At 42.0% G+C, this 23828-nt stretch overlaps 1 pseudogene; it reads right to left on the bottom strand.

Annotated features, from left to right (window-relative positions):
* Nucleotides 1-1063: 1063 nt before the first annotated feature.
* Nucleotides 1064-1877, bottom strand: LOC123397326 (annotated as a pseudogene).
* Between the last annotated feature and the right edge of the window lie 21951 nt (nucleotides 1878-23828).

Raw genomic sequence — 23828 nt, 5'->3', positions numbered from 1 at the left:
GGCAAGCCCTGGCCCCCCTGTGGTCCATCTTCGATGATTGGGAAGCTTTCCATTACGCTGATTTTTATATATTTTTCTCGGGATTTTTGGGGCTTCGGAAAATTGGGTAAAAGCCCCTTCAAAAAATACATCAGCACACATAAACTGGCACTGGGTGTACTGAGTTAGTAGGTTCATCCAAATATGTGTAAAAAGATATAAAATTGTAGCAAAACATATACAATGTCACCCAAAAGATCATGGAGCAAGAAGAAATTATAGATACATTTGGGGCGTATCACTACTGCAGTCATAATGTAAGAAGTTCAAATTTACACATCTCTGATGGCAATGTTGTGAGAAATTAAAGGGGCAGGCCGCAGAAATCAAGTTTGTTTGTCGGCTTAAAGTCCTACTTCTTTACCGTGTCTCATTGAGCCGGCCTATTAAATATAACTGGTTCTATGCAAGGCATTACGTGTTAACCTTTCAGGAACAAGCCACATTTACAGGCTCATCATGGGTGACTAGGTTATAAAAACTGCAATCATAATATGACCAGTTAAAAACTTATGATTCCGCTAACGACATTATGGAATAATTCAATAGGATTCATAAAAAAGTTTTGCTGATGACCTGTTCTTGCCTATTTTGAGCATCTGAAGCCAAGCAAAGACAAGCATTATGGTAAAGGGACCAGGATGAAAGAACATCTTGTCGGATTTTGGGCTCCGCAAAACCCTAAAGATTCGAACACAAGGGCGCATGCGGAGGCCACTTGACAGCTTTGGTTCGCCTGACTTGCTACTCGCTAGGAATGGCACAGAACTCACTCGATGGTGAGGCAGACACAGAACACGGCAGTTTACCCAGGTTTGGGCCACTGGAAAGGGTAATACCCTACTATTGCTTTGGTGGATTGGCTCTCGCGGAGGTTGGTGGATGAACTAGTACAGTGTTCGAGGGCCTCCGGAGGATGGGTGGCCTTTGTGTGGTGCTAGTGGGTGAATGAATGAATCGACACTCTACAAAGTAACCTATTGTCTATATATAGACGCGGCACGGGTCCTCTTTCCTTATCATTTTAGCGGGAAGGGATCCAACAACAGCCAATTTTAAAGGGGGACACGGGAACATGCTTCCCCTGTCCAAAAGTAGTCTTCGCCTGCAAAGTGGTTGTCAACGCAGCAGGGACGGGTCTAGGGATGATGTTTGTCCTACTAGCGGGCGGTGGTGGCCTTGTTGCACGAGAATGGAAACCTTTGGGAGATGCCTTGGAGACCTGCGTGCGTCCTCGCCCCCTTTGCACTAAAGGGGGAACTGCACCGACCTACTGTCTGTTGCTCGCCTGTGTTCCCCCGCGTCATCCTCGACTCCCGAGGCCGGGTCTCACCTCGGAATATCCGCCGCTCCAGAGGGGTCCTGAGGAGGCCCCCCGCGGGTCTTGATGTTGTTCCTCCTTGCGAAGCTTGCCCCCTCGCGAGGGCCTTGCCTTGAGTGGTGTCGGGCCAGTTGGTTTTTGGTCTATGAAGTGGGCCAACCCTGGGCCACAGGCAGGCAGGTGTGGGTACCCCATTCCCAGAACACCGACAGTAGCCTCCGGGCCCAAGGCGTGCCTGGGCTGGCTTCTTGGCAAAGCCTTGACGGCGGTCTGATGCGTCGCAGGCCCTAATAGCCTGCGGACCAGGCCCCACGCGCGTCGCGCAACCAAGTGGAAACACTCCTAGTTCCCGAGGCGATCGGAGAGGCGCGTGGTCAAACTGACGCGACACCTGGGCGCGGCGCCAGCCACCATCGATCCTTGGGGACGTCACCTCTACACACACCACGTGGGCACGCTTCCTCATGAACCGCGTGGGCCCAGGAACACGGAGGGACGCCAGTGTGCCCTCGGCCATGTATTTGACCCGGCGAGGGCGATAAGGTCCACATCACCTCCGTCTTCTTCCTATTCCACCTCGAGCCCTCTACCCCTCAGCATGGCGTCAGTGAGGAAGTATTCCGCTACCGAGAAGGGGAAGGCTTCCGGGGAAGGTTTCACTGCCCCACCATCCAAGAGGGACCGCGTCCACCCTCGGAAGTACGTGGCGGTGTCGACAGCGGTCTCCGGCGGAAGCGGACGTGGTTCCGCCTGCCCTGGAATCACCATCGGCGACGTAGGTGGGGCGTCGATTGGCGCGAGCGTCCGCAGGGGCCGAAGTGGAAGGTCGGCGATGGCCACCCGGCCGCCACGCGAGCGGCTTCATTTAGCTGACACGATGATACGAATCAAACGTATCTATAATTTTTGATGGTTTCACGCTGTTATCTTGTCAACTTTGGATGTTTTTTTACCTTTTATATCTTTTTTGGGACTAACTTATTAACTCAGTGACAAGTGCGAGTTCCTATTTTTCTGTGTTTTTGACTCTCTTCAGATCTGATTTTGGAACGGAGTCCAAACGGAATAAAATCACCGAAATGAATTTTTCTAGAACGGAAGAAGATCGGGAGGCTTGAGGGCCAAGCAAGTGGGCCCACAAGCCCTGTTGCTACGGCGAGGGGGAGGCCGCGGCAACCAAGCTTGTGGCCCCCCTGGCTCTCCCCTGCCCTAGGTCTTTGGCCTATGAATTCCCTCAAAATCCAGAAAAAATTAGGGCATCCACGAGAACACTTTTCCGCCGCCCCAAGCTTCCGTTTCCGCGAGATCTCATCTGGAGGCCCTTCCCGGTGCTCTGCTGGAGGGGACTTTGGAGTTGGAGGGCTTCTTCATCAACATCATCACCCCTCCAATGACTCGTGAGTAGTTCACTTCAGACCTACGGGTCCGTAGTTAGTAGCTAGATGGCTTCTTCTCTCTCTTGGATCTTCAGTACAAAGTTCTCCATGATCTTCATGGAGATCTATCCGATGTAATCCTCTTTGGCGGTGTGTTTGTTGAGATCCGATTAATTGTGGATTTGTGATCAGATTATCTATGATATATATTTGAGTCTTTGCTGATTTCTTATATGCATGATTTGATATCCTTGTAAGTCTCTCCGAGTCTTGAGTTTTGTTTGGCCAACTAGATCTATGATTCTTGCAATGGGAGAAGTGCTTGGTTTTGGGTTCATACCGTGTGGTGACCTTTCTGAGTGACAGAAGGGGTAGCAAGGCACGCATCGTGTCGTTGCCATCAAGGGTAACAAGATGGGATTTTATCGTAGATATGAGATTGTCCATCTACATCATGTGATCTTGCTTAAGGCGTTACTATGTTCTTTTGGACTTAATGCACCAGATGCATGCTAGATAGCGGTCAACATGTCGAGTAATAGTAGTAGATGCAGAGAGTCTACTTGTTTTGGACGTGATGCCTATAGATATAATCATTGCCTTAGATAACGTCACGACTTTGCGCGGTTCTATCAATTGCTCGACAGTCATTCGTTCACCCACCGTCTACATGCTTTCATGAGAGAAGCCACTAGTGAACACTACGCCCCGCGGGTCTATATACACCTACCGTTTCCACTTTCGATTTTACTTTGCTTTGTTTCTTTGTTGTTTTCAGTTCTCACTTGGCAAACAATCTATAAGGGATTGACAACCCCTTCATAGCGTTGGGAGCAAGCTCTTTGTGTTTGTGTAGGTACTTGTGATATTCCTTCACTGGATCGATACCTTGGTTCTCAAAACTGAGGGAAATACTTACCCCGCTGTGCTACATCACCCTTTCCGCTTTGAGGGAACACCAACGCAGGGCTCCAAGGCCACGGGGGAATCCTTTGCATATTTTCCAAGGAAGTCCCTAAAGGCGTAGCCGTAGCAGAAGGATATCTAGTGCCGTTGCTCAGGAGTATCAAGACAAGAATAGTCTCCCGTCAGCACGCTTGTTTTTGGCGCCGTTGGAAGGTCTTTTGTTGCAGTAGCAGAAGTATTTCTGGCGCCGTTGCCGGGGAAGGAGGGATCTATCCAAGTAGGTCTCACAAACTCATCTCTTGCATTTACTTTTTTGCCAGTTGCCTCTCGTCTTCCTCTCCCCCACTTCACATTTGCCGTTTTCATTTGCCTTTCTCCTTTGCCATTTTCTTTTGCCTTTTGCCTTTTTGCCGTTTTCCTTTGCCGGTTTTTTTGCTTGCTTGTGTGCTTGTTTGTTTGTTGAAGTCATCATGGCTTAAAACACCAAACTTTGCGACTTCTCGAGTACCAACAATAATGATTTTATTAGTACTCCGATTGCTCCCGCCACTAGTGCGGAATCGTATGAAATCAACGCAGCTTTGCTGAATCTTGTTATGAAAGAGCAATTCTCTGGCCTTCGTAGTGAAGATGCCGCATCCCATCTCAATACCTTCATTGAGCTTTGCGATATGCAAAAGAAAAGAGATGTGGAAAATGACGTGATTAAATTGAAGCTTTTTCCTTTCTCGTTGCGAGATCGCGCAAAAACTTGGTTTTCTTCTTTGCCTAAAAATAGTATCGATTCTTGGGATAAATGCAAAGATGCTTACATATCCAAGTATTTTCCCTCGGCTAAGATTATCTCCTTATGTAACGATATCAAATTTCAAGCAACTTGATCATGAACACGTTGCACAATCTTGGGAGAGGATGAAGTTAATGATTAGAAATTCTCCCGCTCATGGCTTGAGTTTGTGGATGATTATACAAATCTTTTACGCTGGCTTGAATTTTGCCTCTCGCAATATCTTGGACTCTGCCTTAGGTGGAACGTTCATGGAAATCACGTTAGGAAACGCTACGAAACTCCTAGACAATATTATGACCAATTACTCTTAGTGGCACACTGAAAGGTCACCTGCTAGCAAAAAGGTACACGCTATAGAAGATATTAACTCGCTTAGTGCTAAGATGGACGAGTTGATGAATTTGGTGGCTAGTAGAAATGCTCCTTTAGATATTAATGATATGCCCTTCATCAATAGGTTTGACGATTTGGCTAAGAGCGTTGATTGGGAACCTACTATCAAAATCAAGATAAAAAAACTATGAGTGCAATGCTTTGTGTGATTTGGGTGCTAGTGTTTCTGCGATTCCAAAGTCTTTAAGTGATATTCTTGGTTTTCATGAGATTGAAGAGTGTTCTCTTAATTTGCATCTTGCTGATTCTACTGTCAAGAAACCAAAGGGAAGGACCGCTGATGTTCTTATTGTTGCAAATAAAAACTATGTACCCGTGGATTTCATTGTACTTGACATAGATTGAAATCCTTCATGTCCCATTATTCTTGGTAGACCTTTCCTAAGGACTATTGGTGCTATCATCGATATGAAGGAAGGGAATATTAGATTTCAATTTCCCCTAAAGAAGGGCATGGAGCACTTTCCTAGAAATAAAATAAGTTTTCCTTACAAATCTATGATGAGGGCTACTTATGGTTTGAGAACCTAAGATGACTATACGTGATTCCATCACCTTATACCTAGCTAAGGGCGTTAAACAATAGCGCTTATTGGGAGGCAACCCAACGAATCTATCCTTTTTCTTTTTGTTTTGTGTTTTCCACACTTTCATAATTCTGTTATGATTGTGTTTTTTTGTTTCTTTTTGCGTTTGTGCCAAGCAAAACCGTTATGATTAGCCTTGGGGATGATCGTTTGGTTATGCTGGAAAAGACAGAAACTTTCTGCTCACGAAAAGAATTTTCAATTTGTTTTCCGTAAGAGATTTTGAGTTGATTCTTTTTGCTTCTGATTCCTACACAAATTCTTCCGAGTGTCGTAATTTGTCAGGAGTTTTGAAGTAACAGAAGTATACGAAGTATACAGATTGCTACATACTGGTCTGCTGTTAACATATTCTGTTTTTTGTTGTGTTGGTTGCTTATTTTGATGAAACTATGGATAGTATCGGGGGGTATTAGCCATGGAAGATTGAAAATACAGTAACCCAAGATCAACATAAGTACAATTTAAGTTTTCTACAGTACCTAAGGAAGTGGTGGTTTGCTTTCTTATACTAATGTTATCACGAGTTTCTGTTTAAGTTTCGTGTTGTGAAGTTTTCAAGTTTTGGGTGAAGTTCTTATGGACAAAAAGATAAAGAGTGGCAAGAGCTCAAGCTTGGGGATGCCCAAGGCACCCAAAGATGATTCAAGGATGTCATAAAAGCCTAAGCTTGGGGATGCCCCGGGAAGACATCCCCTCTTTCATCTTCAATCCATCGGTAACGTTACTTGGGGCTATATTTTTATTCACCACATGTTATATGTTCTGCTTGGAGCATCTTGTATCGTAGGAATCTTTTGTTTTTGTTGTGTCACAATCATCCTTGCTGCACACCTAGATAGAGAGACACGCACTCACTGTGATTTTGTCGACCTTCACTTATATCCTTTGGTTAGACAATTCAGCTCACATGTGCTTCACTTATATCTTTTGAGCTAGTTAATTTTTGCTCTATGTGCTTCACTTATATCTTTTAGAGCACAACGGTGAGTGGCTTGGTAGTTGATCTATGCGATGAAAGTAATCTCAAAAGGGGTAGTTATCCAAAGGGATACGAAAACTTCCACCTTCATGTGCATTGAATAGTTAGAGAAGTTTGATTCATCTCAACTAGTTTTGAGTTGTGGTTATGGTAATATTGAAGTTATATTAGTAAGGTGTTGTGGATCTAGAAATACTTGTGTTGAAGTTAGTGATTCCCGTAGCATGCACGTATGGTGAACCGCTATGTGATGAAGTCTGAGCATGATTAGTCTATTGATTGTCATCCTTTGTGTGGCGGTCGGGATCGCGCGATGGTTTATACCTACCAACCCTTCCCCTAGGAGTATGTATTGAATGCTTTGTTTCGATTACTACTAAAACTTTTGCAACAAGTATATGAGTTCTTCATGACTAATGTTGAGTCCATGGTTTATATTCACTTTCACCTTCCACCATCACTATCTTCTTTAGTGTCGTGCAACATTTGCCGGTGCACAAAACCCACCATTAGCCTCCCTCAAAACAGCCACCATACCTACCTACTATGGCTTTTTCAAAGTCATTCCGAGATATATTGCCATGCACCTACCACCATGACATGTGCGACCACGTCTACATTGCCATTGCATAATCGTAAGATAACTAGCATGATGTTTCCATTAATGTCTATGCCATGCTAGATCATTGTCACGGTACACTACCGAAGGCATTCCATATAGAGTCATCGTTGCTCTAGGTTTTGAGTTGTAAGTGTGATGATCATCCGCCGGTATTCCATATAGAGTCCAGAATTCCAGCCGCCGGTATTCTCGCTCTTCAAATAAACCTTGCAAAATAAGAGAGAAAAGGCATAAGTATGGTACCACAAAGTTGTAACATCCCAAAATTTTAAATTTTGGAATGTTAAAATAATTATTAGATTGTTTGTTTGTTTTCTTGAGTGATTGAAACTTGTGTGAAATTTGAAACTTTTCAAAAACTTTTGAATGAGAGGGAATAAAATGACTTTCCCCATCTCCGATGAATTCAAATTCAATCTTTTAAAAGAAAAGAGAGAAGATGACATGACTTCTTCAACTATAAAGAATTTGAACGGAGTTTGCATTTGAATCCTTTCAAAATATTTGCCCTTGCTTCTATATTTTTCTTCCCCGAGAAAATGCCCCGACAAAATTCTTGCACGCAAGAAAGAGCGGAGGAAAATGACCCTCCAAAAAACCAGGGCCATTCATTGAAATATTTTGAGCCAAGAAAAAAACCAAAATTTAATTTGAGAAAATAATTGCAAAAAGAAATAATGCTTTTAGGGATTTTTTGGAAAAACATTTTTTTTAAGTTTTTATTTTGGCCGTGGAAAAATGCCCATCATTTAGATTTTATTTTTCTGATAATTTTAGGATATAGAAACTCTATATTCCGAATTGATTTGAATTCCCTTTTATCATTTTAGTTTTCTAGTTTTAAAAATAGGAAGGGAATCACTTTTATTTGGAAACTCCAGGTGGCCCATTAAGAGCTTTCCTATTTTGGCCGAACAGGAGATCTTCTTCCTCCTCTATTTCTTCTTCACATCACAGGAACTTTCCCTCCCATGGACAGAGCAATCCCCACCTCCAGGATTCGCGAAGCTCTTTCCCTGCTAGCCTCTCCCGTCGCCCCTATAAGAAGGCCCCGGTCCTCCTAGTTCCATTCCCGTTGGAACCGCCGCCTCTCCCCACCTCCTCCTCCCCGTGTGGACCTCGGCGGAGTTCATCCCCGAGAGAGCCTCGCCGGACTCCTCCTGCCTCGACCAGCCCCACCTCGCCCCCTGGCACCCCTGCCGCACCGCCCCACCCCTCCTCCGCCGACTCCCCACCTCGCCGGCGACCTCCCCACCTCGCCGGAGCAGCTACCTCGCCGGAGTTCTTACTCTCTGTCACCCATGGTGAGATTCACGAAATCCCGTATTGCAGTTTTTTCAAAAAATTGGAATCTTAGAAAATTCATATCTATTAGTCTATAACTCCGAATTAGGTGATTCTTTTTGCGTTGGATCAAAAAGTTTATGTCGTTTCTGTAGATATATAATTTGTCTATGTTTGGATTTATAAAAATTGAGTTAGATCAGATTCGAATTAAAGCTTGTTTTTCTTATTCCTGAAGTTTAAAAATAGCTTTTAATTTGATTCTTTTTGCTGCTGCTTCCTATTGATCATATCTTTCCGTAGTTTAAGTTTCAAATTTTTTGAAATATTTTTACTTAGGGTTTTAAGAAAAACAGATTTTGTTTTAGCCTTTTTTGTTTTCTTGCTATTTCTTTTGTATTATTTGTTTTTTTTCTAATTGTGACAAGTTATATTTTGTTTTCTGATATTTACCAGTAACTTTTCAACAACAACAAAATTTTATTTTATTTATTCTTATTTGTTTGCATGGAATCAACTCTAGTTCCATACTAACTTGCGAATTGGTTGCATTGCTAGTTTGATTTCCTATTTTGAAAATACTTATAAAATAATATTGTTTTGTAAATTTTAATTCAGTTATCTTAGTTATTTATATATTGTTTTCTGTTATTTTTTCTATTTTAGTGTTTTATTTTCAGTTGGAACAAAAACTATATAGTGTTTGATGTAGTAGAAGGCTTCCTAGCTTCTTTGAAGTTTCCTTTGGATTTTTATCCTCTCTCTCTCTTATTTCTTTTTGATTGCATCAACTTTTATTGCTGATTGTTAGTTGATTGCTAGAATGATTGCTAGTGTGAGTGCTTATGTGAATATTATGTTTGATTATATAGATTTCATCGGAGAGTGACGAATAGTTCTATCACGTATTTCCCGAGAACGAAAATTCTTCTTCGGCAACATCACCAGGCAAGTCACTTTGATCATACTATCACCTATGTTTTATGCATCGTAGTTCTACCATCCTATGCCCAATTGCATGCTGCTTAGGTACTTGAAAATTTTAGTATAGATTGTAGTATCATGTGGTAGGCACACAACAACCCCGATACTTGGCCCCGGGACGACAAATTTCATATTGCTATGCTTGAGTAGACGGGATTTCGGTTGAGTGCATAACACGAGTGATGCAAGGTTGATTAAATAATCAAGACCGTTAAGACAAGATTTTCAAGACCTCGGACGCAATGCAACTCTGGGTGAAGGACGATTGATCGGCTCCCTGGAGAACCCAGTGGATGACCCGGGCTGCTGGAGAGGCCATGACATCCTGCGGAAAGCTTCACCCATGCTCAAAGAGACGGACGGATATTTTCAAGACCCAAGGCTTACCTGCACAGCCACAAGTCATTATGGGCTCTGGCTTGGTTGGACAACGCGGCGACTCTGGACAGGCGGTGCTAGCAGATGTAGAAGAACGGTAGGAATGGATGGGCACCGACAGGGATTCAGAGGGAGCCGTTGAAAGACCATGTTTTGATCATCCGGTCTTCAAACACCCTGAAGTGCGAGGACATACACGGAGGCGATCAAATCTTGTGGGGAACGTGTGCAAAACTCTGCAGAGTACTCAAACCTAATCGATTAGCCGTGTCCACGGTCATGGACAACTTGAGCCAAAGGAACTGAAGTTATCTGAAATTCTCAACACAAATAACAATATTGATGTGGGTATTATTGACGGCATGGGTACGAGAATTGGTTGGTGGAACCATCTCGTTAACAACCAACAATGTAGTAACATTTTGCTTTTAGCCCTCTCTTGATGTAGGAGAAAACTTGCTTTTCGCTAAAAACTTATAGCCCCACCTGCCATATATGCATATAGTATAGATGATTACTTTTCACCCCTCACTTATGTGACTTGCCGGCATATTCAATATGCTAACCTACACAGCTGCAACGTCTTATGTTGCAGATATTTTTCTTCGACGAGTAAGAGTACGATTCCGGGTTACAGTCTACACTCAACTTGCCGTTGGTGTTTATTGGGACTCTACTCCCTTGACTGCTTCCGCTGAGATATTTAAGGTATATATCAGTTTTACGCTATTTACATGTGATTGCACTTTGATATATACATTTATGTACTGTGTGTGCCAGCATACTGATCCAGGGATGGCACAGAAACACAGAGGCTTGACTCGTCTTGAGTCGGGTCGCTACAGAAATGGTATCAGAGCACATGTTGACTGTAGGACGTGACCCTAGAAACTGGAAACTTCTTAGGATAGGATCTCTCAAAAATCTTATTTTCGAGAACACCTTTCACTCCTCATCTCTTCTGATTTCATCAAATGTTCTCTCTCACCTCAAATGGTTATACAATCCCCTTACCCCTTTGACCTCATGGAGAATCAACCGAGTTCTACTTCATAGTAAACAGGATTTCACCACGCGTTTGAAGAATTGAAGCTACACCAACAGTAGACTCTCAAGACCCGAAGTGTTCGAATAATTATATGACCATTAGAAGTTCAATCCCCTTTTATATACCCACGTTAGATACGATGATTTGTGAGCCGTCATTGGTGTGTGTTTTCCAATGGCCACAAAGAAAACCTATTCTCAAAAATATTGTTTGTATTGTGTGTATCTCCCTCCCTCTCTTACCCGTCTCATCCCCAAAACGTTGGACCCAATAGATGGCGTAAGAAGCTGGACTTGTAATCTCTGGACCAATGACCCAGCTGGAGGCTGAAATATGGATTCAGAACATGGAGAACCACTTCGGGAGCAACTTGGTCTCGAGGAAGCATGAAGTGGAACACGCTCTTCAGTACTTTACACAAGGTGCTGCAATCTGGTGGAAAATGCACCATGCCATACAAGGATTTAGTGGAGCAGAAACTTGGGACGAATTCAAGAACACTCTGTTAAGATCCCGTCTCATTCGGAAGTGCTATGATAATCCGAAGGAGAAGACTTGTGCATGCAAGATCTGTGGAGAAATAGGACACACCCAGGAAGAACACAAGGATGGATGCACTGATTGTGAAGAAAATCACCTAGCTAAAGAGTGCCCAAGTAGTCAGGTGACTTGTTTCCTTTATGAAGGAACCACCCACTACCCAGCTCAATGTCATATTTACCCCAAGGTAAAACAAGTTGTCCAGCAGCAGAAAGAAGCAATGAAGGAAACACTCAACAAGAAGATTCTAGAAGAACCGGTGATGAACGAAAATATTGAAGACCCTGATGGACAAGGTCTGACCAGATTTTTCTCCAATGCATGCAACTCATGTGGAGAAGAAGGACATTATTCACAGGACTGCACGAAGAGAAGCCAAGAGTATCTCGGAAACTTCCCGATGGAAGAAGTGGAGTTTGATCCACTTGAAATAGAAGAATTGGCCAAAATAAAGGAGTCCGGAAAGAAGAAAAAGTACCCTCGGAAGAGCCTAATCTCTGCAGACATAGACCTGAGTCATGTCAGATGTTACAAGTGTATGAAATTTGGCCACCACAAATACATGTGCTCAGGAAGGAAGCTGGGAACCCAAGGAGCAAAGGCAAACACTAAGACGCCTCGAGACTTGTCACAACTCATTTGCTTTTGTTGCAAGGAAGCAGGACATTTTGCCAGCGATTGTCCACAAAGGAAGAAAGCTAGAATGGAGTAGTTAAGCTTTGACCATGGCAATTAGTGTAATATGAAGAACTCTTGTTTTTCATTGAGACCATGGAGTGAAATTTATGTAACAGAAATCTCTGAGATTGTAATAACATCATGAATTAATGGAATTTATTGTCTCATGATTATCTATGTTGAAACTGTATGCATTGTTTCTCTTCGAACAAAGATCTCTGAACAATTATGAGGATATGAGAAAATACGGTCTATGCAGGCATGAGTATAATTCATTTAAGTGTGGTAGTAATCGGTAAACCCACAGGATCCATTGAGTAGGAGTGTACCATGATTACCAAGGAGACATATACATTCCTCTGAGTACCTACTTACTGGCACCTGCTGATGACAACTCTCTACGAGTCATTCCTCAAGGGCCCAGAAACGATCATGACCTTGACCAGTGATCATGATTACCCGAAAATCCTGAAGGACATGATGAAGCACATTCACCTTGAAGGAGATGCAGTCTACAAAGGCTACCCATTTGTGGAAAATGGAGTAGAACTTTGGTACGTGGAAGTACACCTCCACCATGTGAAAGGAGTTTGTCCAAAGACTATGGGACAATATTTTTTCATTTCACGTGTACCACGAGCAACCTTCTTTGATGCTGTTCGTGAAGCTGCCATGGAAGCCATCCGTCAGATCGGAGAAATACTTGAAGCAAGACTACGTCATACCCAGGAATACCTGAGTGAGGAGATGATGGAGATGAAGCTAATGGCCACCATGATGAAGCAAAAGATGGATGATTTCAAGGAGCACCTCGGAAAGTTCGAGTGGAACTAAAGTACCTCCAAGAGAGGTAGATGAATAAAGTTGGCAGAAATGCTCGACCATACCGAACAATGTGGATGGCAGCATTTGTAATGAAGTACTTTTGAAATTGGAGTTTTTGAGGATAACTTAAGGGATGTAATAAAGGATTGATTATGAAATGAGTATGATTTATGGATGAACCAATACATTTTCATGGTAAACACACCAATGGAAAGTATCTCACAGAGTGGCGTGTGTACCAAAACTAAGTCTGAGGATTATTATTATATGATGGTTACCCCAAGAATATGATGGATTGAAACACTACGGAAATTTAAAGGCGGAGTAATTCCAAGTATGCCTGAAACCCACAGACCCCGGGACTAATAAGGATCAAGTACTACCTTTTTGGAGGAAAAACTTGGAAGAAGCTATGATGGATCAACAAACTTTTTCTTAGGAGCATACGAAAGCCAGAGAGTTGTGAAGATACGATAGATGTTTTGTTCAGCTTGCAGAACCAATGGATTATCCGAACTTCGTTCGTGGACAAGAGAAATTCTACAATGCTTGTGAGGATGCCCAAGTGTTAGAATACGAGATTCACTAAGCCTTATACAAGGTAATGATTTCAGTGCGACATGGCTTGGCCACCATGACGACTTACTATTATCATTCTCTTGCTATTCAGAATGGTAAATCTGAGAGACTTACCCATAGTGAGAGACGATGTTCTTTGAAGCTTTTGTTTAAGCCTTAGAATGGTATGATGAAATCCCCATGTACATCGCATTTGTTGTCACGCGTAGGAAATTAAACGGTGAGGATGAAGACAAGACCCCTCTCTCTGCAGAATAACCACAAATGGAGAATCATCGATAGGTTATTTAGAATTGATCACGAGACTTGTCAGTTAAGAAGACCCAGTGACGGATGAATCTTATATCAACAGAAGAACCCTCGATTTTGATGGAAACATTATGACTATAATGGAAGAACTTCACCAAAAAGTTACCATGAAGAATGTGACGAGCGAGATGCCAAGACCCCAGAGGATTGTTAAAAATTTGAGCGACCAGTAAGTCTCATTTTAAGTGCGGTAGCACCCCACTTTGCAGGAGACTATATTTGTTAGAAGACCCCCCAAACCATAAGCTTTTCTTTCTAGCCACTTCCAATCTCGAGGACGAGATTCATTTTAAGTGTGGTAGTTTGTAACATCCCAAAATTTTAAATTTTGGAATGTTAAAATAATTATTAGATTGTTTGTTTATTTGCTTGAGTGATTGAAACTTGTGTGAAATTTTAAACTTTTCAAAAACTTTTGAATGAGAGGGAATAAAATGACTTTCCCCATCTCCGATGAATTCAAATTCAATCTTTTAAAAGAAAAGAGAGAAGATGACATGACTTCTTCAACTATAAAGAATTTGAACGGAGTTTGCATTTGAATCCTTTCAAAATATTTGCCCTTGCTTCTATATTTTTCTTCCCCGAGAAAATGCCCCGACAAAATTCTTGCACGCAAGAAAGAGCGGAGGAAAATGACCCTCCAAAAAACCAGGGCCATTCATTGAAATATTTTGAGCCAAGAAAAAAACCAAAATTTAATTTGAGAAAATAATTGCAAAAAGAAATAATGCTTTTAGGGATTTTTTGGAAAAACATTTTTTTTAAGTTTTTATTTTGGCCGTGAAAAAATGCCCATCATTTAGATTTTATTTTTCTGATAATTTTAGCATATAGAAACTCTATATTCCGAATTGATTTGAATTCCCTTTTATCGTTTTAGTTTCCTAGTTTGAAAAATAGGAAGGGAATCACTTTTATTTGGAAACTACAGGTGGCCCATTAAGAGCTTTCCTATTTTGGCCGAACAGGAGATCTTCTTCCTCCTCTATCTCTTCTTCACGTCGCAGGAACTTTCCCTGCCATGGACAGAGGAATCCCCACCTCCAGGATTCGCGAAGCTCTTTCCCTCCTAGCCTCTCCCATCGCCCCTATAAGAAGGCCCCGGTCCTCCTCGTTCCATTCCCGTTGGAACCGCCACATCTCCCCACCTCCTCCTCCCCGTGTGGACCTCGCAGGAGTTCATCCCCGGGAGAGCCTCGCCGGACTCCTCCTGCCTCGACCAGCCCCACCTCGCCACCCTGGCACCCCTGCCGCACCGCCCCACCCCTCCTCCGCCGATTCCCCACCCCGCCGGCGACCTCCCCACCTCGCCGGAGCAGCTACCTCGCCGGAGTTCTTACTCTCTGTCACCCATGGTGAGATTCACGAAATCCCGTATTGCAGTTTTTTCAGAAAATTGCAATCTTAGAAAATTCATATCTATTATTCTATAACTCTGAATTAGGTGATTCTTTTTGTGTTGGATCCGAAATTTTATGTAGTTTCTGCAGATATATAATTTGTCTATGTTTGGATTTATAAAAATTGAGTTAGATCAGATTTGAATTAAAGCTTGTTTTGCTTATTCCGGGAGTTTAAAATAGCTTTTAATTTAATTATTTTTGCTGCTGCTTCCTATTGATCATATCTTTCCGTAGTTTAAGTTTCAAATTTTTTTAAATATTTTTACTTAGGGTTTTAAGCAAAACAGATTCTGTTTTAGCCTTTTTTGTTTTCTTGCTATTTCTTTAGTATTATTTGTTCTTAATTTGTTTTTTTTGTAATTGTGACAAGTTATATTTTGTTTTCTGATATTTACCAGTAACGTTTCAACAACAACAAAATTTTATTTTATTTATTCTTATTTGTTTGCATGCAATCAATTCTAGTTCTATACTAACTTGCGAATTGGTTGCATTGCTAGTTTGATTTCCTATTTTGAAAATACTTATAAAGTAATATTGTTTTGTAAACTTCACTTCTGTTATCTTAGTTATTTTATATTTTGTTTTCTGTTATTTTTTCTATTTTAGTGTTTTATTTTCAGTTGGAACAAAAACTATATAGTGTTTGATGTAGTAGAAGGCTTCCTAGCTTCTTTGAAGTTTCCTTTGGATTTTTATCCGCTCTCTCTTATTGATTTTTGATTGCATCAACTTTTATTCCTGTTTGTTAATTGATTGCTAGAATGATTGCTAATGTGAGTGCTTATGTGAATATTATGTTTGATTATATAGATTTCATCGGAGAGTGACGAATAGTTCTATCACGTATTTCCCAAGAACGAAAATTCTTCTTCGGCAACATCACCAGGCAAGTCACTTTGATCATACTATCACCTATGTTTTATGCATCGTAGTTCTACCATCCTATGCCCAATTGCATGCTGCTTAGGTACTTGGAAATTTTAGTATAGATTGTAGTATCATGTGGTAGGCACACAACAACCCCGATACTTGGCCCCGGGACGACAAATTTCATATTGCTATGCTTGAGTAGACGGGATTTCGGTTGAGTGCATAACACGAGTGACGCAAGGTTGATTAAATAATCAAGACCGTTAAGACAAGATTTTCAAGACCTCGGACGCAATGCAACTCTGGGTGAAGGACGGTTGATCGGCTCCCTGGAGAACCCAGTGGATGACCCGGGATGCTGGAGAGGCCATGACCTCCTGCGGAAAGCTTCACCCAGGCTCAAAGAGACGGACGGATATTTTCAAGACCCAAGGCTTACCTGCACAGCCACAAGTCATTATGGACTCTGGCTTGGTTGGACAATGCGGCGACTCTGGACAGGCGGTGCTAGTAGATGTAGAAGAACGGTAGGAATGGATGGGCACCGACAGGGATTCAGAGGGACCCGTTGAAAGACCGTGTTTTGATCATCCGGTCTTCAAACACCCTGAAGTGCGAGGACATACACGGAGGGGATCAAATCTTGTGGGGAACGTGTGCAAAACTCTGCAGAGTACTCAAACCTAATCGATTAGCCGTGTCCACGGTCATGGACAACTTGAGCCAAAGGAACTGAAGTTATCTGAAATTCTCAACACAAATAACAATATTGATGTGGGTATTATTGACAACATGGGTACGAGAATTGGTTGGTGGAACCATCTCGTTAACAACCAACAATGTAGTAACATTTTGCTTTTAGCCCTCTCTTGATGTAGGAGAAAACTTGCTTTTCGCTAAATACTTATAGCCCCACCTGCCATATATGCATATAGTATAGATGATTACTTTTCACCCCTCTCTTATGTGACTTGCCGGCATATTCAATATGCTGACCTACACGGCTGCAACGTCTTATGTTGCAGATAATTTTCTTCAAAGAGTAAGAGTACGATTCAGGGTTACGGTCTACACTCAACTTGCCGTTGGTGTTTATTGGGACTCCACTCCCTTGACTGCTTCTGCTGAGATATTTAAGGTATATATCAGTTTTACGCTATTTACATGTGATTGCACTTTGATATATACATTGATGTACTGTGTGTGCCAGCATACTGATCCAGGGATGGCACAGAAACACAGAGGCTTGACTTGTCTTGAGTCGGGTCACTACAAAAGTATAATAACAGTCCATAAAGCGATAAATATCAACATGAAAGCATGATGCAAAATGGACATATCAGAGACACAAGGCAAAAGACTCAAACTAAACACTAAAGACTTTTCCCACTAATAGAAGAAAGTAAAAACTCAAAAAGAAAGAACTAAAACAAAGGTAAAAGCAAAAGATATAAAGGTGATACGATACTAGGGCAACTCCCCCAAGCTTGGCACAAGCCAAGGGAGTTGCCCATACCAATGCTTAGTTGTCTTCCTTTGGTGGTGATGGTGATGGAGTCTTTGCAGAGGTCTTGAGCTTGCTTAATTTCCAATGGAGCATGAAATTCTGCTCCCTCAAATCGTTGTTTTCTTCTTCACGCTTCAACACCCTATGGCATAATTCCTGCTTACTCTCCTGCAGGAAACGAGAAGGGATAAACAAAGTCTTGTGCTTCTTCCTGGAGTTGGGGAGGCTTGACTTCTTGAAATCCACATGGGTGTTTGCAGGTTGAGGTAGAGGAGCTTCCTCCTCGTCAGAGCTTGTTTGCTCCTTCCCCTTTGGTTCATGGTCCTCTTCCTCATCGGTGGTCCAGCCATATGGTTCCAAGTCCCCATAGACTATGGGGTTAGCAAGGTAATCTGCCACATAGCTCTCCCCCTCTGAATCCTAAGAAGACATCTCGACCTAGATTTGCGGCAGAAAACAGGCTCGAAACGAAAACAGAGGAAAACTGTGAGATACGGAGATCAAAACCCTCGAGCGTATATATAATGATTTTTTCTGGACCAGAAGGAGTGCTCCGCAAGAAAGCGGAGTCCGTGAGGCACACGAGGTGCCCACAAGCCCTGTAGCCATGGCTAGGGGGATCGCGGCGACCAAGCTTGTGGATGCCTCGTGCGCTCTCCGGACTGCTTTATATTTTTCTAATTTTCCAAAAATTCCAAAACGGAGAAAATTTCCTACTGGAAAAGTTTTGGAGTCCAATTACATACCGAAACACATACCTCTTCGTTTTCAGAGTCTGAAACAGGCTGATAAACATCCCTTATGTACTCTTGTGGAGTTATGATATTGATGATATTGCTCTCAACATTTATGGGAGTACCAGAGATATAATGCTTGATTCCTTGCCCATTTACCACTCTAGGAAAATTACCTTCCGTGTTATTGATTTTGATGGCACCGGAACGATATACTTCCCCGACAACGTAGGGACCTTCCCATTTAGAAAGAAGCTTGCGTGTGAAGAATCTTAAGCGAGAATTGTATAGCAGGACATAATCACCTACATTGAACTCACGTTTTTGTATTCTTTTATCGTGCCATCTCTTAACCTTTTCCTTGAACAACTTGGCATTCTCATATGCCTGGGCCCTCCATTCATCTAATGAGCTGATATCAAACAACCGCTTCTCACCGGCACGTTGGAAATCAAACTTGAGCTCTTTGATTGCCCAATAGGCTTTGTGTTCTAGCTCAAGAGGTAAATGATAGGCCTTACCGTAAACCATTTTATACGACGACATGCCCATGGGATTCATATAAGCAGTCCTATAAGCCCACAGTGCATCGTCAAGTTTTCTAGACCAATTCTTTCGAGATCTATTGACAGTCTTTTGTAAGATCAATTTGATCTCCCTGTTATTCAACTCCACTTGACCACTAGACTGAGGATGATAAGGAGATGCAACTCTATGGTTGACATCATACTTAGCGAGCATCTTGCGGAAAACACCATGAATGAATTGTGAACCGCCATCAGTCATCAGATATCTAGGGACTCCAGATCTTGGGAAAATGACTTCTTTAAGCATCTTAATAGAGGTGTGGTGATTAGCATTTCTAGTGGGGATAGCTTCTACCCACTTAGTGACATAATCAACAGCAACTAAGATGTGTGTATACCCATTGTAACTCGGGAAGGGTCCCATATAATCAAAGCCCCAGCCATCAAATGGTTCAATGACAAGTGAATAATTCATAGGCATTTCCTGACGTTTACTGATGTTCCCTATTATTTGGCATTCGTCACAAGACAAGACAAACTTACGGGCATCCTTGAAGAGAGTGGGCCAATAGAAACCTGATTGCAATACCTTATGAGCAGTTCTATCTCCAGCATGGTGTCCTCTGTTGGCTTCGAAATGACACTTCTGCAGGATCTGTCCCTGTTCCTGTTCAGGCACACAACGTCTAATAACACCATCTACTCCTTCCTTATAAAGGCGAGGATCATCCCAAAAGTAGTGTCTCAAATCAAAGAAAAATTTCTTCTTTTCCTGGTAGGTGAAACTGGGTGGTATGTATTTGGCTACGATATAGTTTGCGTAATCAGCATACCACGGTGCACTATGTGAAGTGCAAATGACATTCAATTGTTCATCAGGAAAGCTATCATCAATAGGTCGTGGGTCATCAAGGACATTCTCTAGCATGGAATATATCTGCTACAGGGTTATCAGCACCCTTTCGGTCAACAACATCCAGATCAAATTCCTGTAGCAGGAGAACCCATCTGATTAGCCTAGGCTTAGCGTCCTTCTTGTCCATAAGGTACTTAATAGAAGCATGATCAGAGTGAATAATGACTTTGGAGTCAACTATATAAGATCTGAACTTTTCACATGCAAACACGACTGCTAAAAATTCCTTCTCCGTAGTGGCATAGTTTCTCTGGGCACTATCTAGAGTTTTACTAGCGTAGTGAATAACATTCAACTTCTGGTCAACTCTTTGTCCTAGAACAGCACCAACAACATAATCACTAGCGTCGCACATGATTTCAAAGGGCAAGTTCCAATCAGGTGGTTGAACAATAGGTGCGGTTATCAAGGCCTTCTTAAGTATTTCGAAAGCTTTCTCACAATCCTCATCATAAACAAAAGGAACGTCCTTCTGCAAGAGGTTGGTAAGAGGCCTAGAAATCTTAGAGAAGTGTTTAATGAACCTTCTATAGAAACCAGCATGACCTAGGAAACTTCGTATACCTCTAATATCTGTGGGGCAAGGCATTTTCTCAATTGCATCAACCTTAGCCTTATCAACTTCAATGCCTTTCTCCAAGATTTTGTGTCCTAAGACGATGCCTTCATTAACCATGAAGTGGCACTTCTCCCAGTTCAAGACAAGATTGGTGTCTTTACATCTTTGTAAGACTCGGTCAAGGTTGCTGAGGCAATCATCAAAAGCAGAACCTTAAACGGAGAAATCATCCATGAAAACCTCAGCAATCTTTTCACAAAAGTCAGAGAATATTGCCATCATACATCTTTGAAAGGTGGCAGGTGTATTGCATAAGCCAAAAGGCATACGTCTATAAGCAAAGGTACCGAAGGGGCAGGTGAAAGTGGTTTTCTCCTGATTAGATTGTGCAACAGGTATTTGCGAGAAACCTGAATAACCGTCTAGAAAGCAGAAGTGTGTGTGTTTAGATAGCCTTTCTAGCACTTGGTCGATAAAACGGCAAAGGATAATGGTCTTTCCTGGTTGCCTTGTTCATTTTACGGAAGTCTATCACCATCCTATTGCCAGTAATAATCCTCTGTGGGATTAGTTCATTCTTATCATTAGGAACGACGGTGATACCTCCCTTCTTGGGTACGCAATGCACTGGACTTACCCAATCGCTATGAGCAACAGGATAAATGATTCCTGCTTCCACAAGCTTTAGCATTTCTTTTCTCACGACCTCTTTCATCCTAGGATTTAATCTCCGTTGATGATCAGCAACTAGCTTAGAATCAGGATCGGTTTTAATCTTGTGTTGACATAGAGTGCGACTAATACCCTTAAGATCATCAAGAGTATATCCAATAGCAGCACGGTGCTTCCTCAGAGTTTTTAATAAGTTCTTCTCTCCGTGATTCGAGAGGTGAGCACTAATAATAACAGGATATGTCTCCTTCTCATCAAGATAGACATACTTAAGAGTATCTGGTAACTATTTTAGCTCGAACACAGGATCACCCTTTGATGTTGGAGGATCCCCAAGCAGTTCAACATGGAGATTATTCTTAAGAATAGGATATTGTTCTAAAACAATTTTATCTATCTCATCTCTTTCATCCATATGCATATCATTTTCATGCTCAAGCAGATATTGCTCTAAAGGATCCGTAGGAGGTACGACAATAGAGGCAAGAGTAATGATTTATCCCTACCAGACGACTCTTTTTCATGGGGTTCTCTTCAAAACTTGGAGAAGTTAAATTCATGAGACACGCCCTCGAAACTAACAGTGACGGTCTGTTTAATCCAATCTATATGAGCATTGACAGTGTTGAGAAAGGGTCTACCAAATATGATGGGACAAAAGCTAACTTGTGCAATAGGAAGGACGTGGAAATCAGTAGGATACTTCGTCTTACCACACATGACTTCTACGTCTCTCAAAATTCCCACAAGGTAGATAGTGCCTCTATTAGCTAGCGTAATAGTGACATCAATGGGTTCTAACTCAGCAGGTGCAATCTCATCTTTGATTTCATCATATAGGGACTGGGGTATTGCACTAACACTAGCACCCATATCACATAAACCATGATAAGAGTGATCTCCTATCTTGACAGAAACAACGGGCAGGCTAACTACAGGTCCATATTTGTCTTTCGCTTGAGGTTTAGCAATTCTAGTGTAGTCCTCACAGAATCTGATAGCATGCCCGTCTGTGTCTTCAGCTAAGAGATCTTTGATAATAGCAACACTAGGTTCAACTCTAATTTCCTCACGGGGTGCAAGTGGTCTAATGTAACCCCTACGTATCACAGTTGGAGCTTTAGAATAGTCCTTTTTCCTAGCAGGGTAAGGTGGTTTCTCAGTGTAGGCACAAGGAACAATAGGATCATTATAGGCAATGGCTTTCTCTTCAACTAGATTGGGTTTAACTATGTTGACTTCTATAGGAGGATGATACTAAAAAACTACTTATCTTTGGGAAGATCAATATGAGCAGCAAGAGATTCACATAGAGAAGCTACTATCTCAGTGTCAAGTCCAATAAATTCCTTACCTTCTTCAAGCTCCCATTCTTCAGAGGTACGTTTGATTCTTTCCAATAAATTCCACTTGTGGTCAATATCCTTCTTCATAAAAGAACCGGTACCAGAAGTGTCAAGCATGGTACGATCATCATGAGAAAGCCGAGCATAAAAGTTTTGAGTGATAATTTCTCTCGAGAGCTCATGATTGGGGCATGAATATAGCATTGATTTAAGCCTCCCCCAAGCTTGAGCTATGCCTTCCCTGTCATGAGGCCAAAAGTTATAAATATAATTCCGACCACGATGTACTAAATGCATAGGATAGAACTTTTGATGAAATTCCAATTTCAACCGATTGTAGTCCCATGATCCAGTATCATCACATAGCCAATACCATGTCAACGCCTTATCCTTCAAAGATAAAGGAAAGAATTTCTTCTTTACCTCATCCTCGGGAAAACCTGCAAGCTTAAATAAACCACAAACTTCATCTACATAGATTAGATGCAAGTCTGGATGTGATGATCCATCTCCTGTAGAAGGATTAGCCAGCAGTTTCTCAAGCATACCCGAAGGAATTTCATAAAAGATATTTTCAGTAGGTACCTTAGGTTGAGGAGCAAATCCTCGTGCTTCTGTTCGTGATGAAGATACCCCGAACAAATTCCTCAAAGGAACAGTTTCCATAGTGACAAGTGACAATAAATTTCAGCACAATATATAAATGTTTCCTTACCAAATTCCACTTACCAAAGGCGCTTCACTCCACGGCAACGGCGCCGGAAAAGAGTCTTGATGACCCACAAGTATAGGGGATCAATCGTAGTCCTTTCGATAAGTAAGAGTGTCGAACCCAACGAGGAGGAGAAGGCTCTGATAAACGGTTTTCAGCAAGGTAATAATTCCAAGCACTAAAAGTAGCAGTAACAAGTGATGGTGTAGTGAGGTGAAACGTAGCAAGTGAAAAGAAACAAGTAACAAGTAACAAGTAATAGCAACGGTGCAGAAAATTGGCCCAATCCCCTTTTGTAGCAAGGGACAAGCCTGAACAAAGTCTTATAGGGGGAAAACGCTCCCGAGGACACACGGGAATTTCTAGCATGCTAGTTTCATCATGTTCATATGATTCGCGTTCGTTACTTTGATAGTTCGATATGTGGGTGGACCGGCGCTTGGGTAATGCCCTTACTTGGACAAGCATCCCACTTATGATTAACCCCTCTCGCAAGCATCCGCAACTACGAAAGGAGAATTAATACAATGTCTAACCATAGCATTAAACTAGTGGATCCAAATGAGCCCCTTACGAAGCAACGCATAGACTGGGGTTTCAGCTTCTGTCACTCTAGCAACCCATCATCTACTTACTACTCCCCAATTCCTTCCTCTAGGCCCAAATATGGTGAAGTGTTATGTAGTCGATGTTCACATAACACCACTAGAGGAAAAGACAACATACAGCATATCAAAATACCGAACGAATACCAAATTCACATGGCTATTAATAACAAGACTTATCCCATGTCCTCAGGAACAAAAGTAACTACTCACAAAGCATAATCATAATCATGATCAGAGGTGTAATGAGTAGCATCAAGGATCTGAACATAAACTCTTCCACCAAGTAATCCAACTAGCATCGACTACAAAGAGTAATCAACACTACTA

The sequence above is a fragment of the Hordeum vulgare genome, chromosome 1H, assembly GCF_904849725.1.
Source record: "Hordeum vulgare subsp. vulgare chromosome 1H, MorexV3_pseudomolecules_assembly, whole genome shotgun sequence".
In the NCBI taxonomy this organism is placed as follows: Eukaryota; Viridiplantae; Streptophyta; class Magnoliopsida; order Poales; family Poaceae; genus Hordeum; species Hordeum vulgare.
Note: the sequence above shows the minus strand (reverse complement) of the source record. Positions and strands in the feature narration are given on the sequence as shown.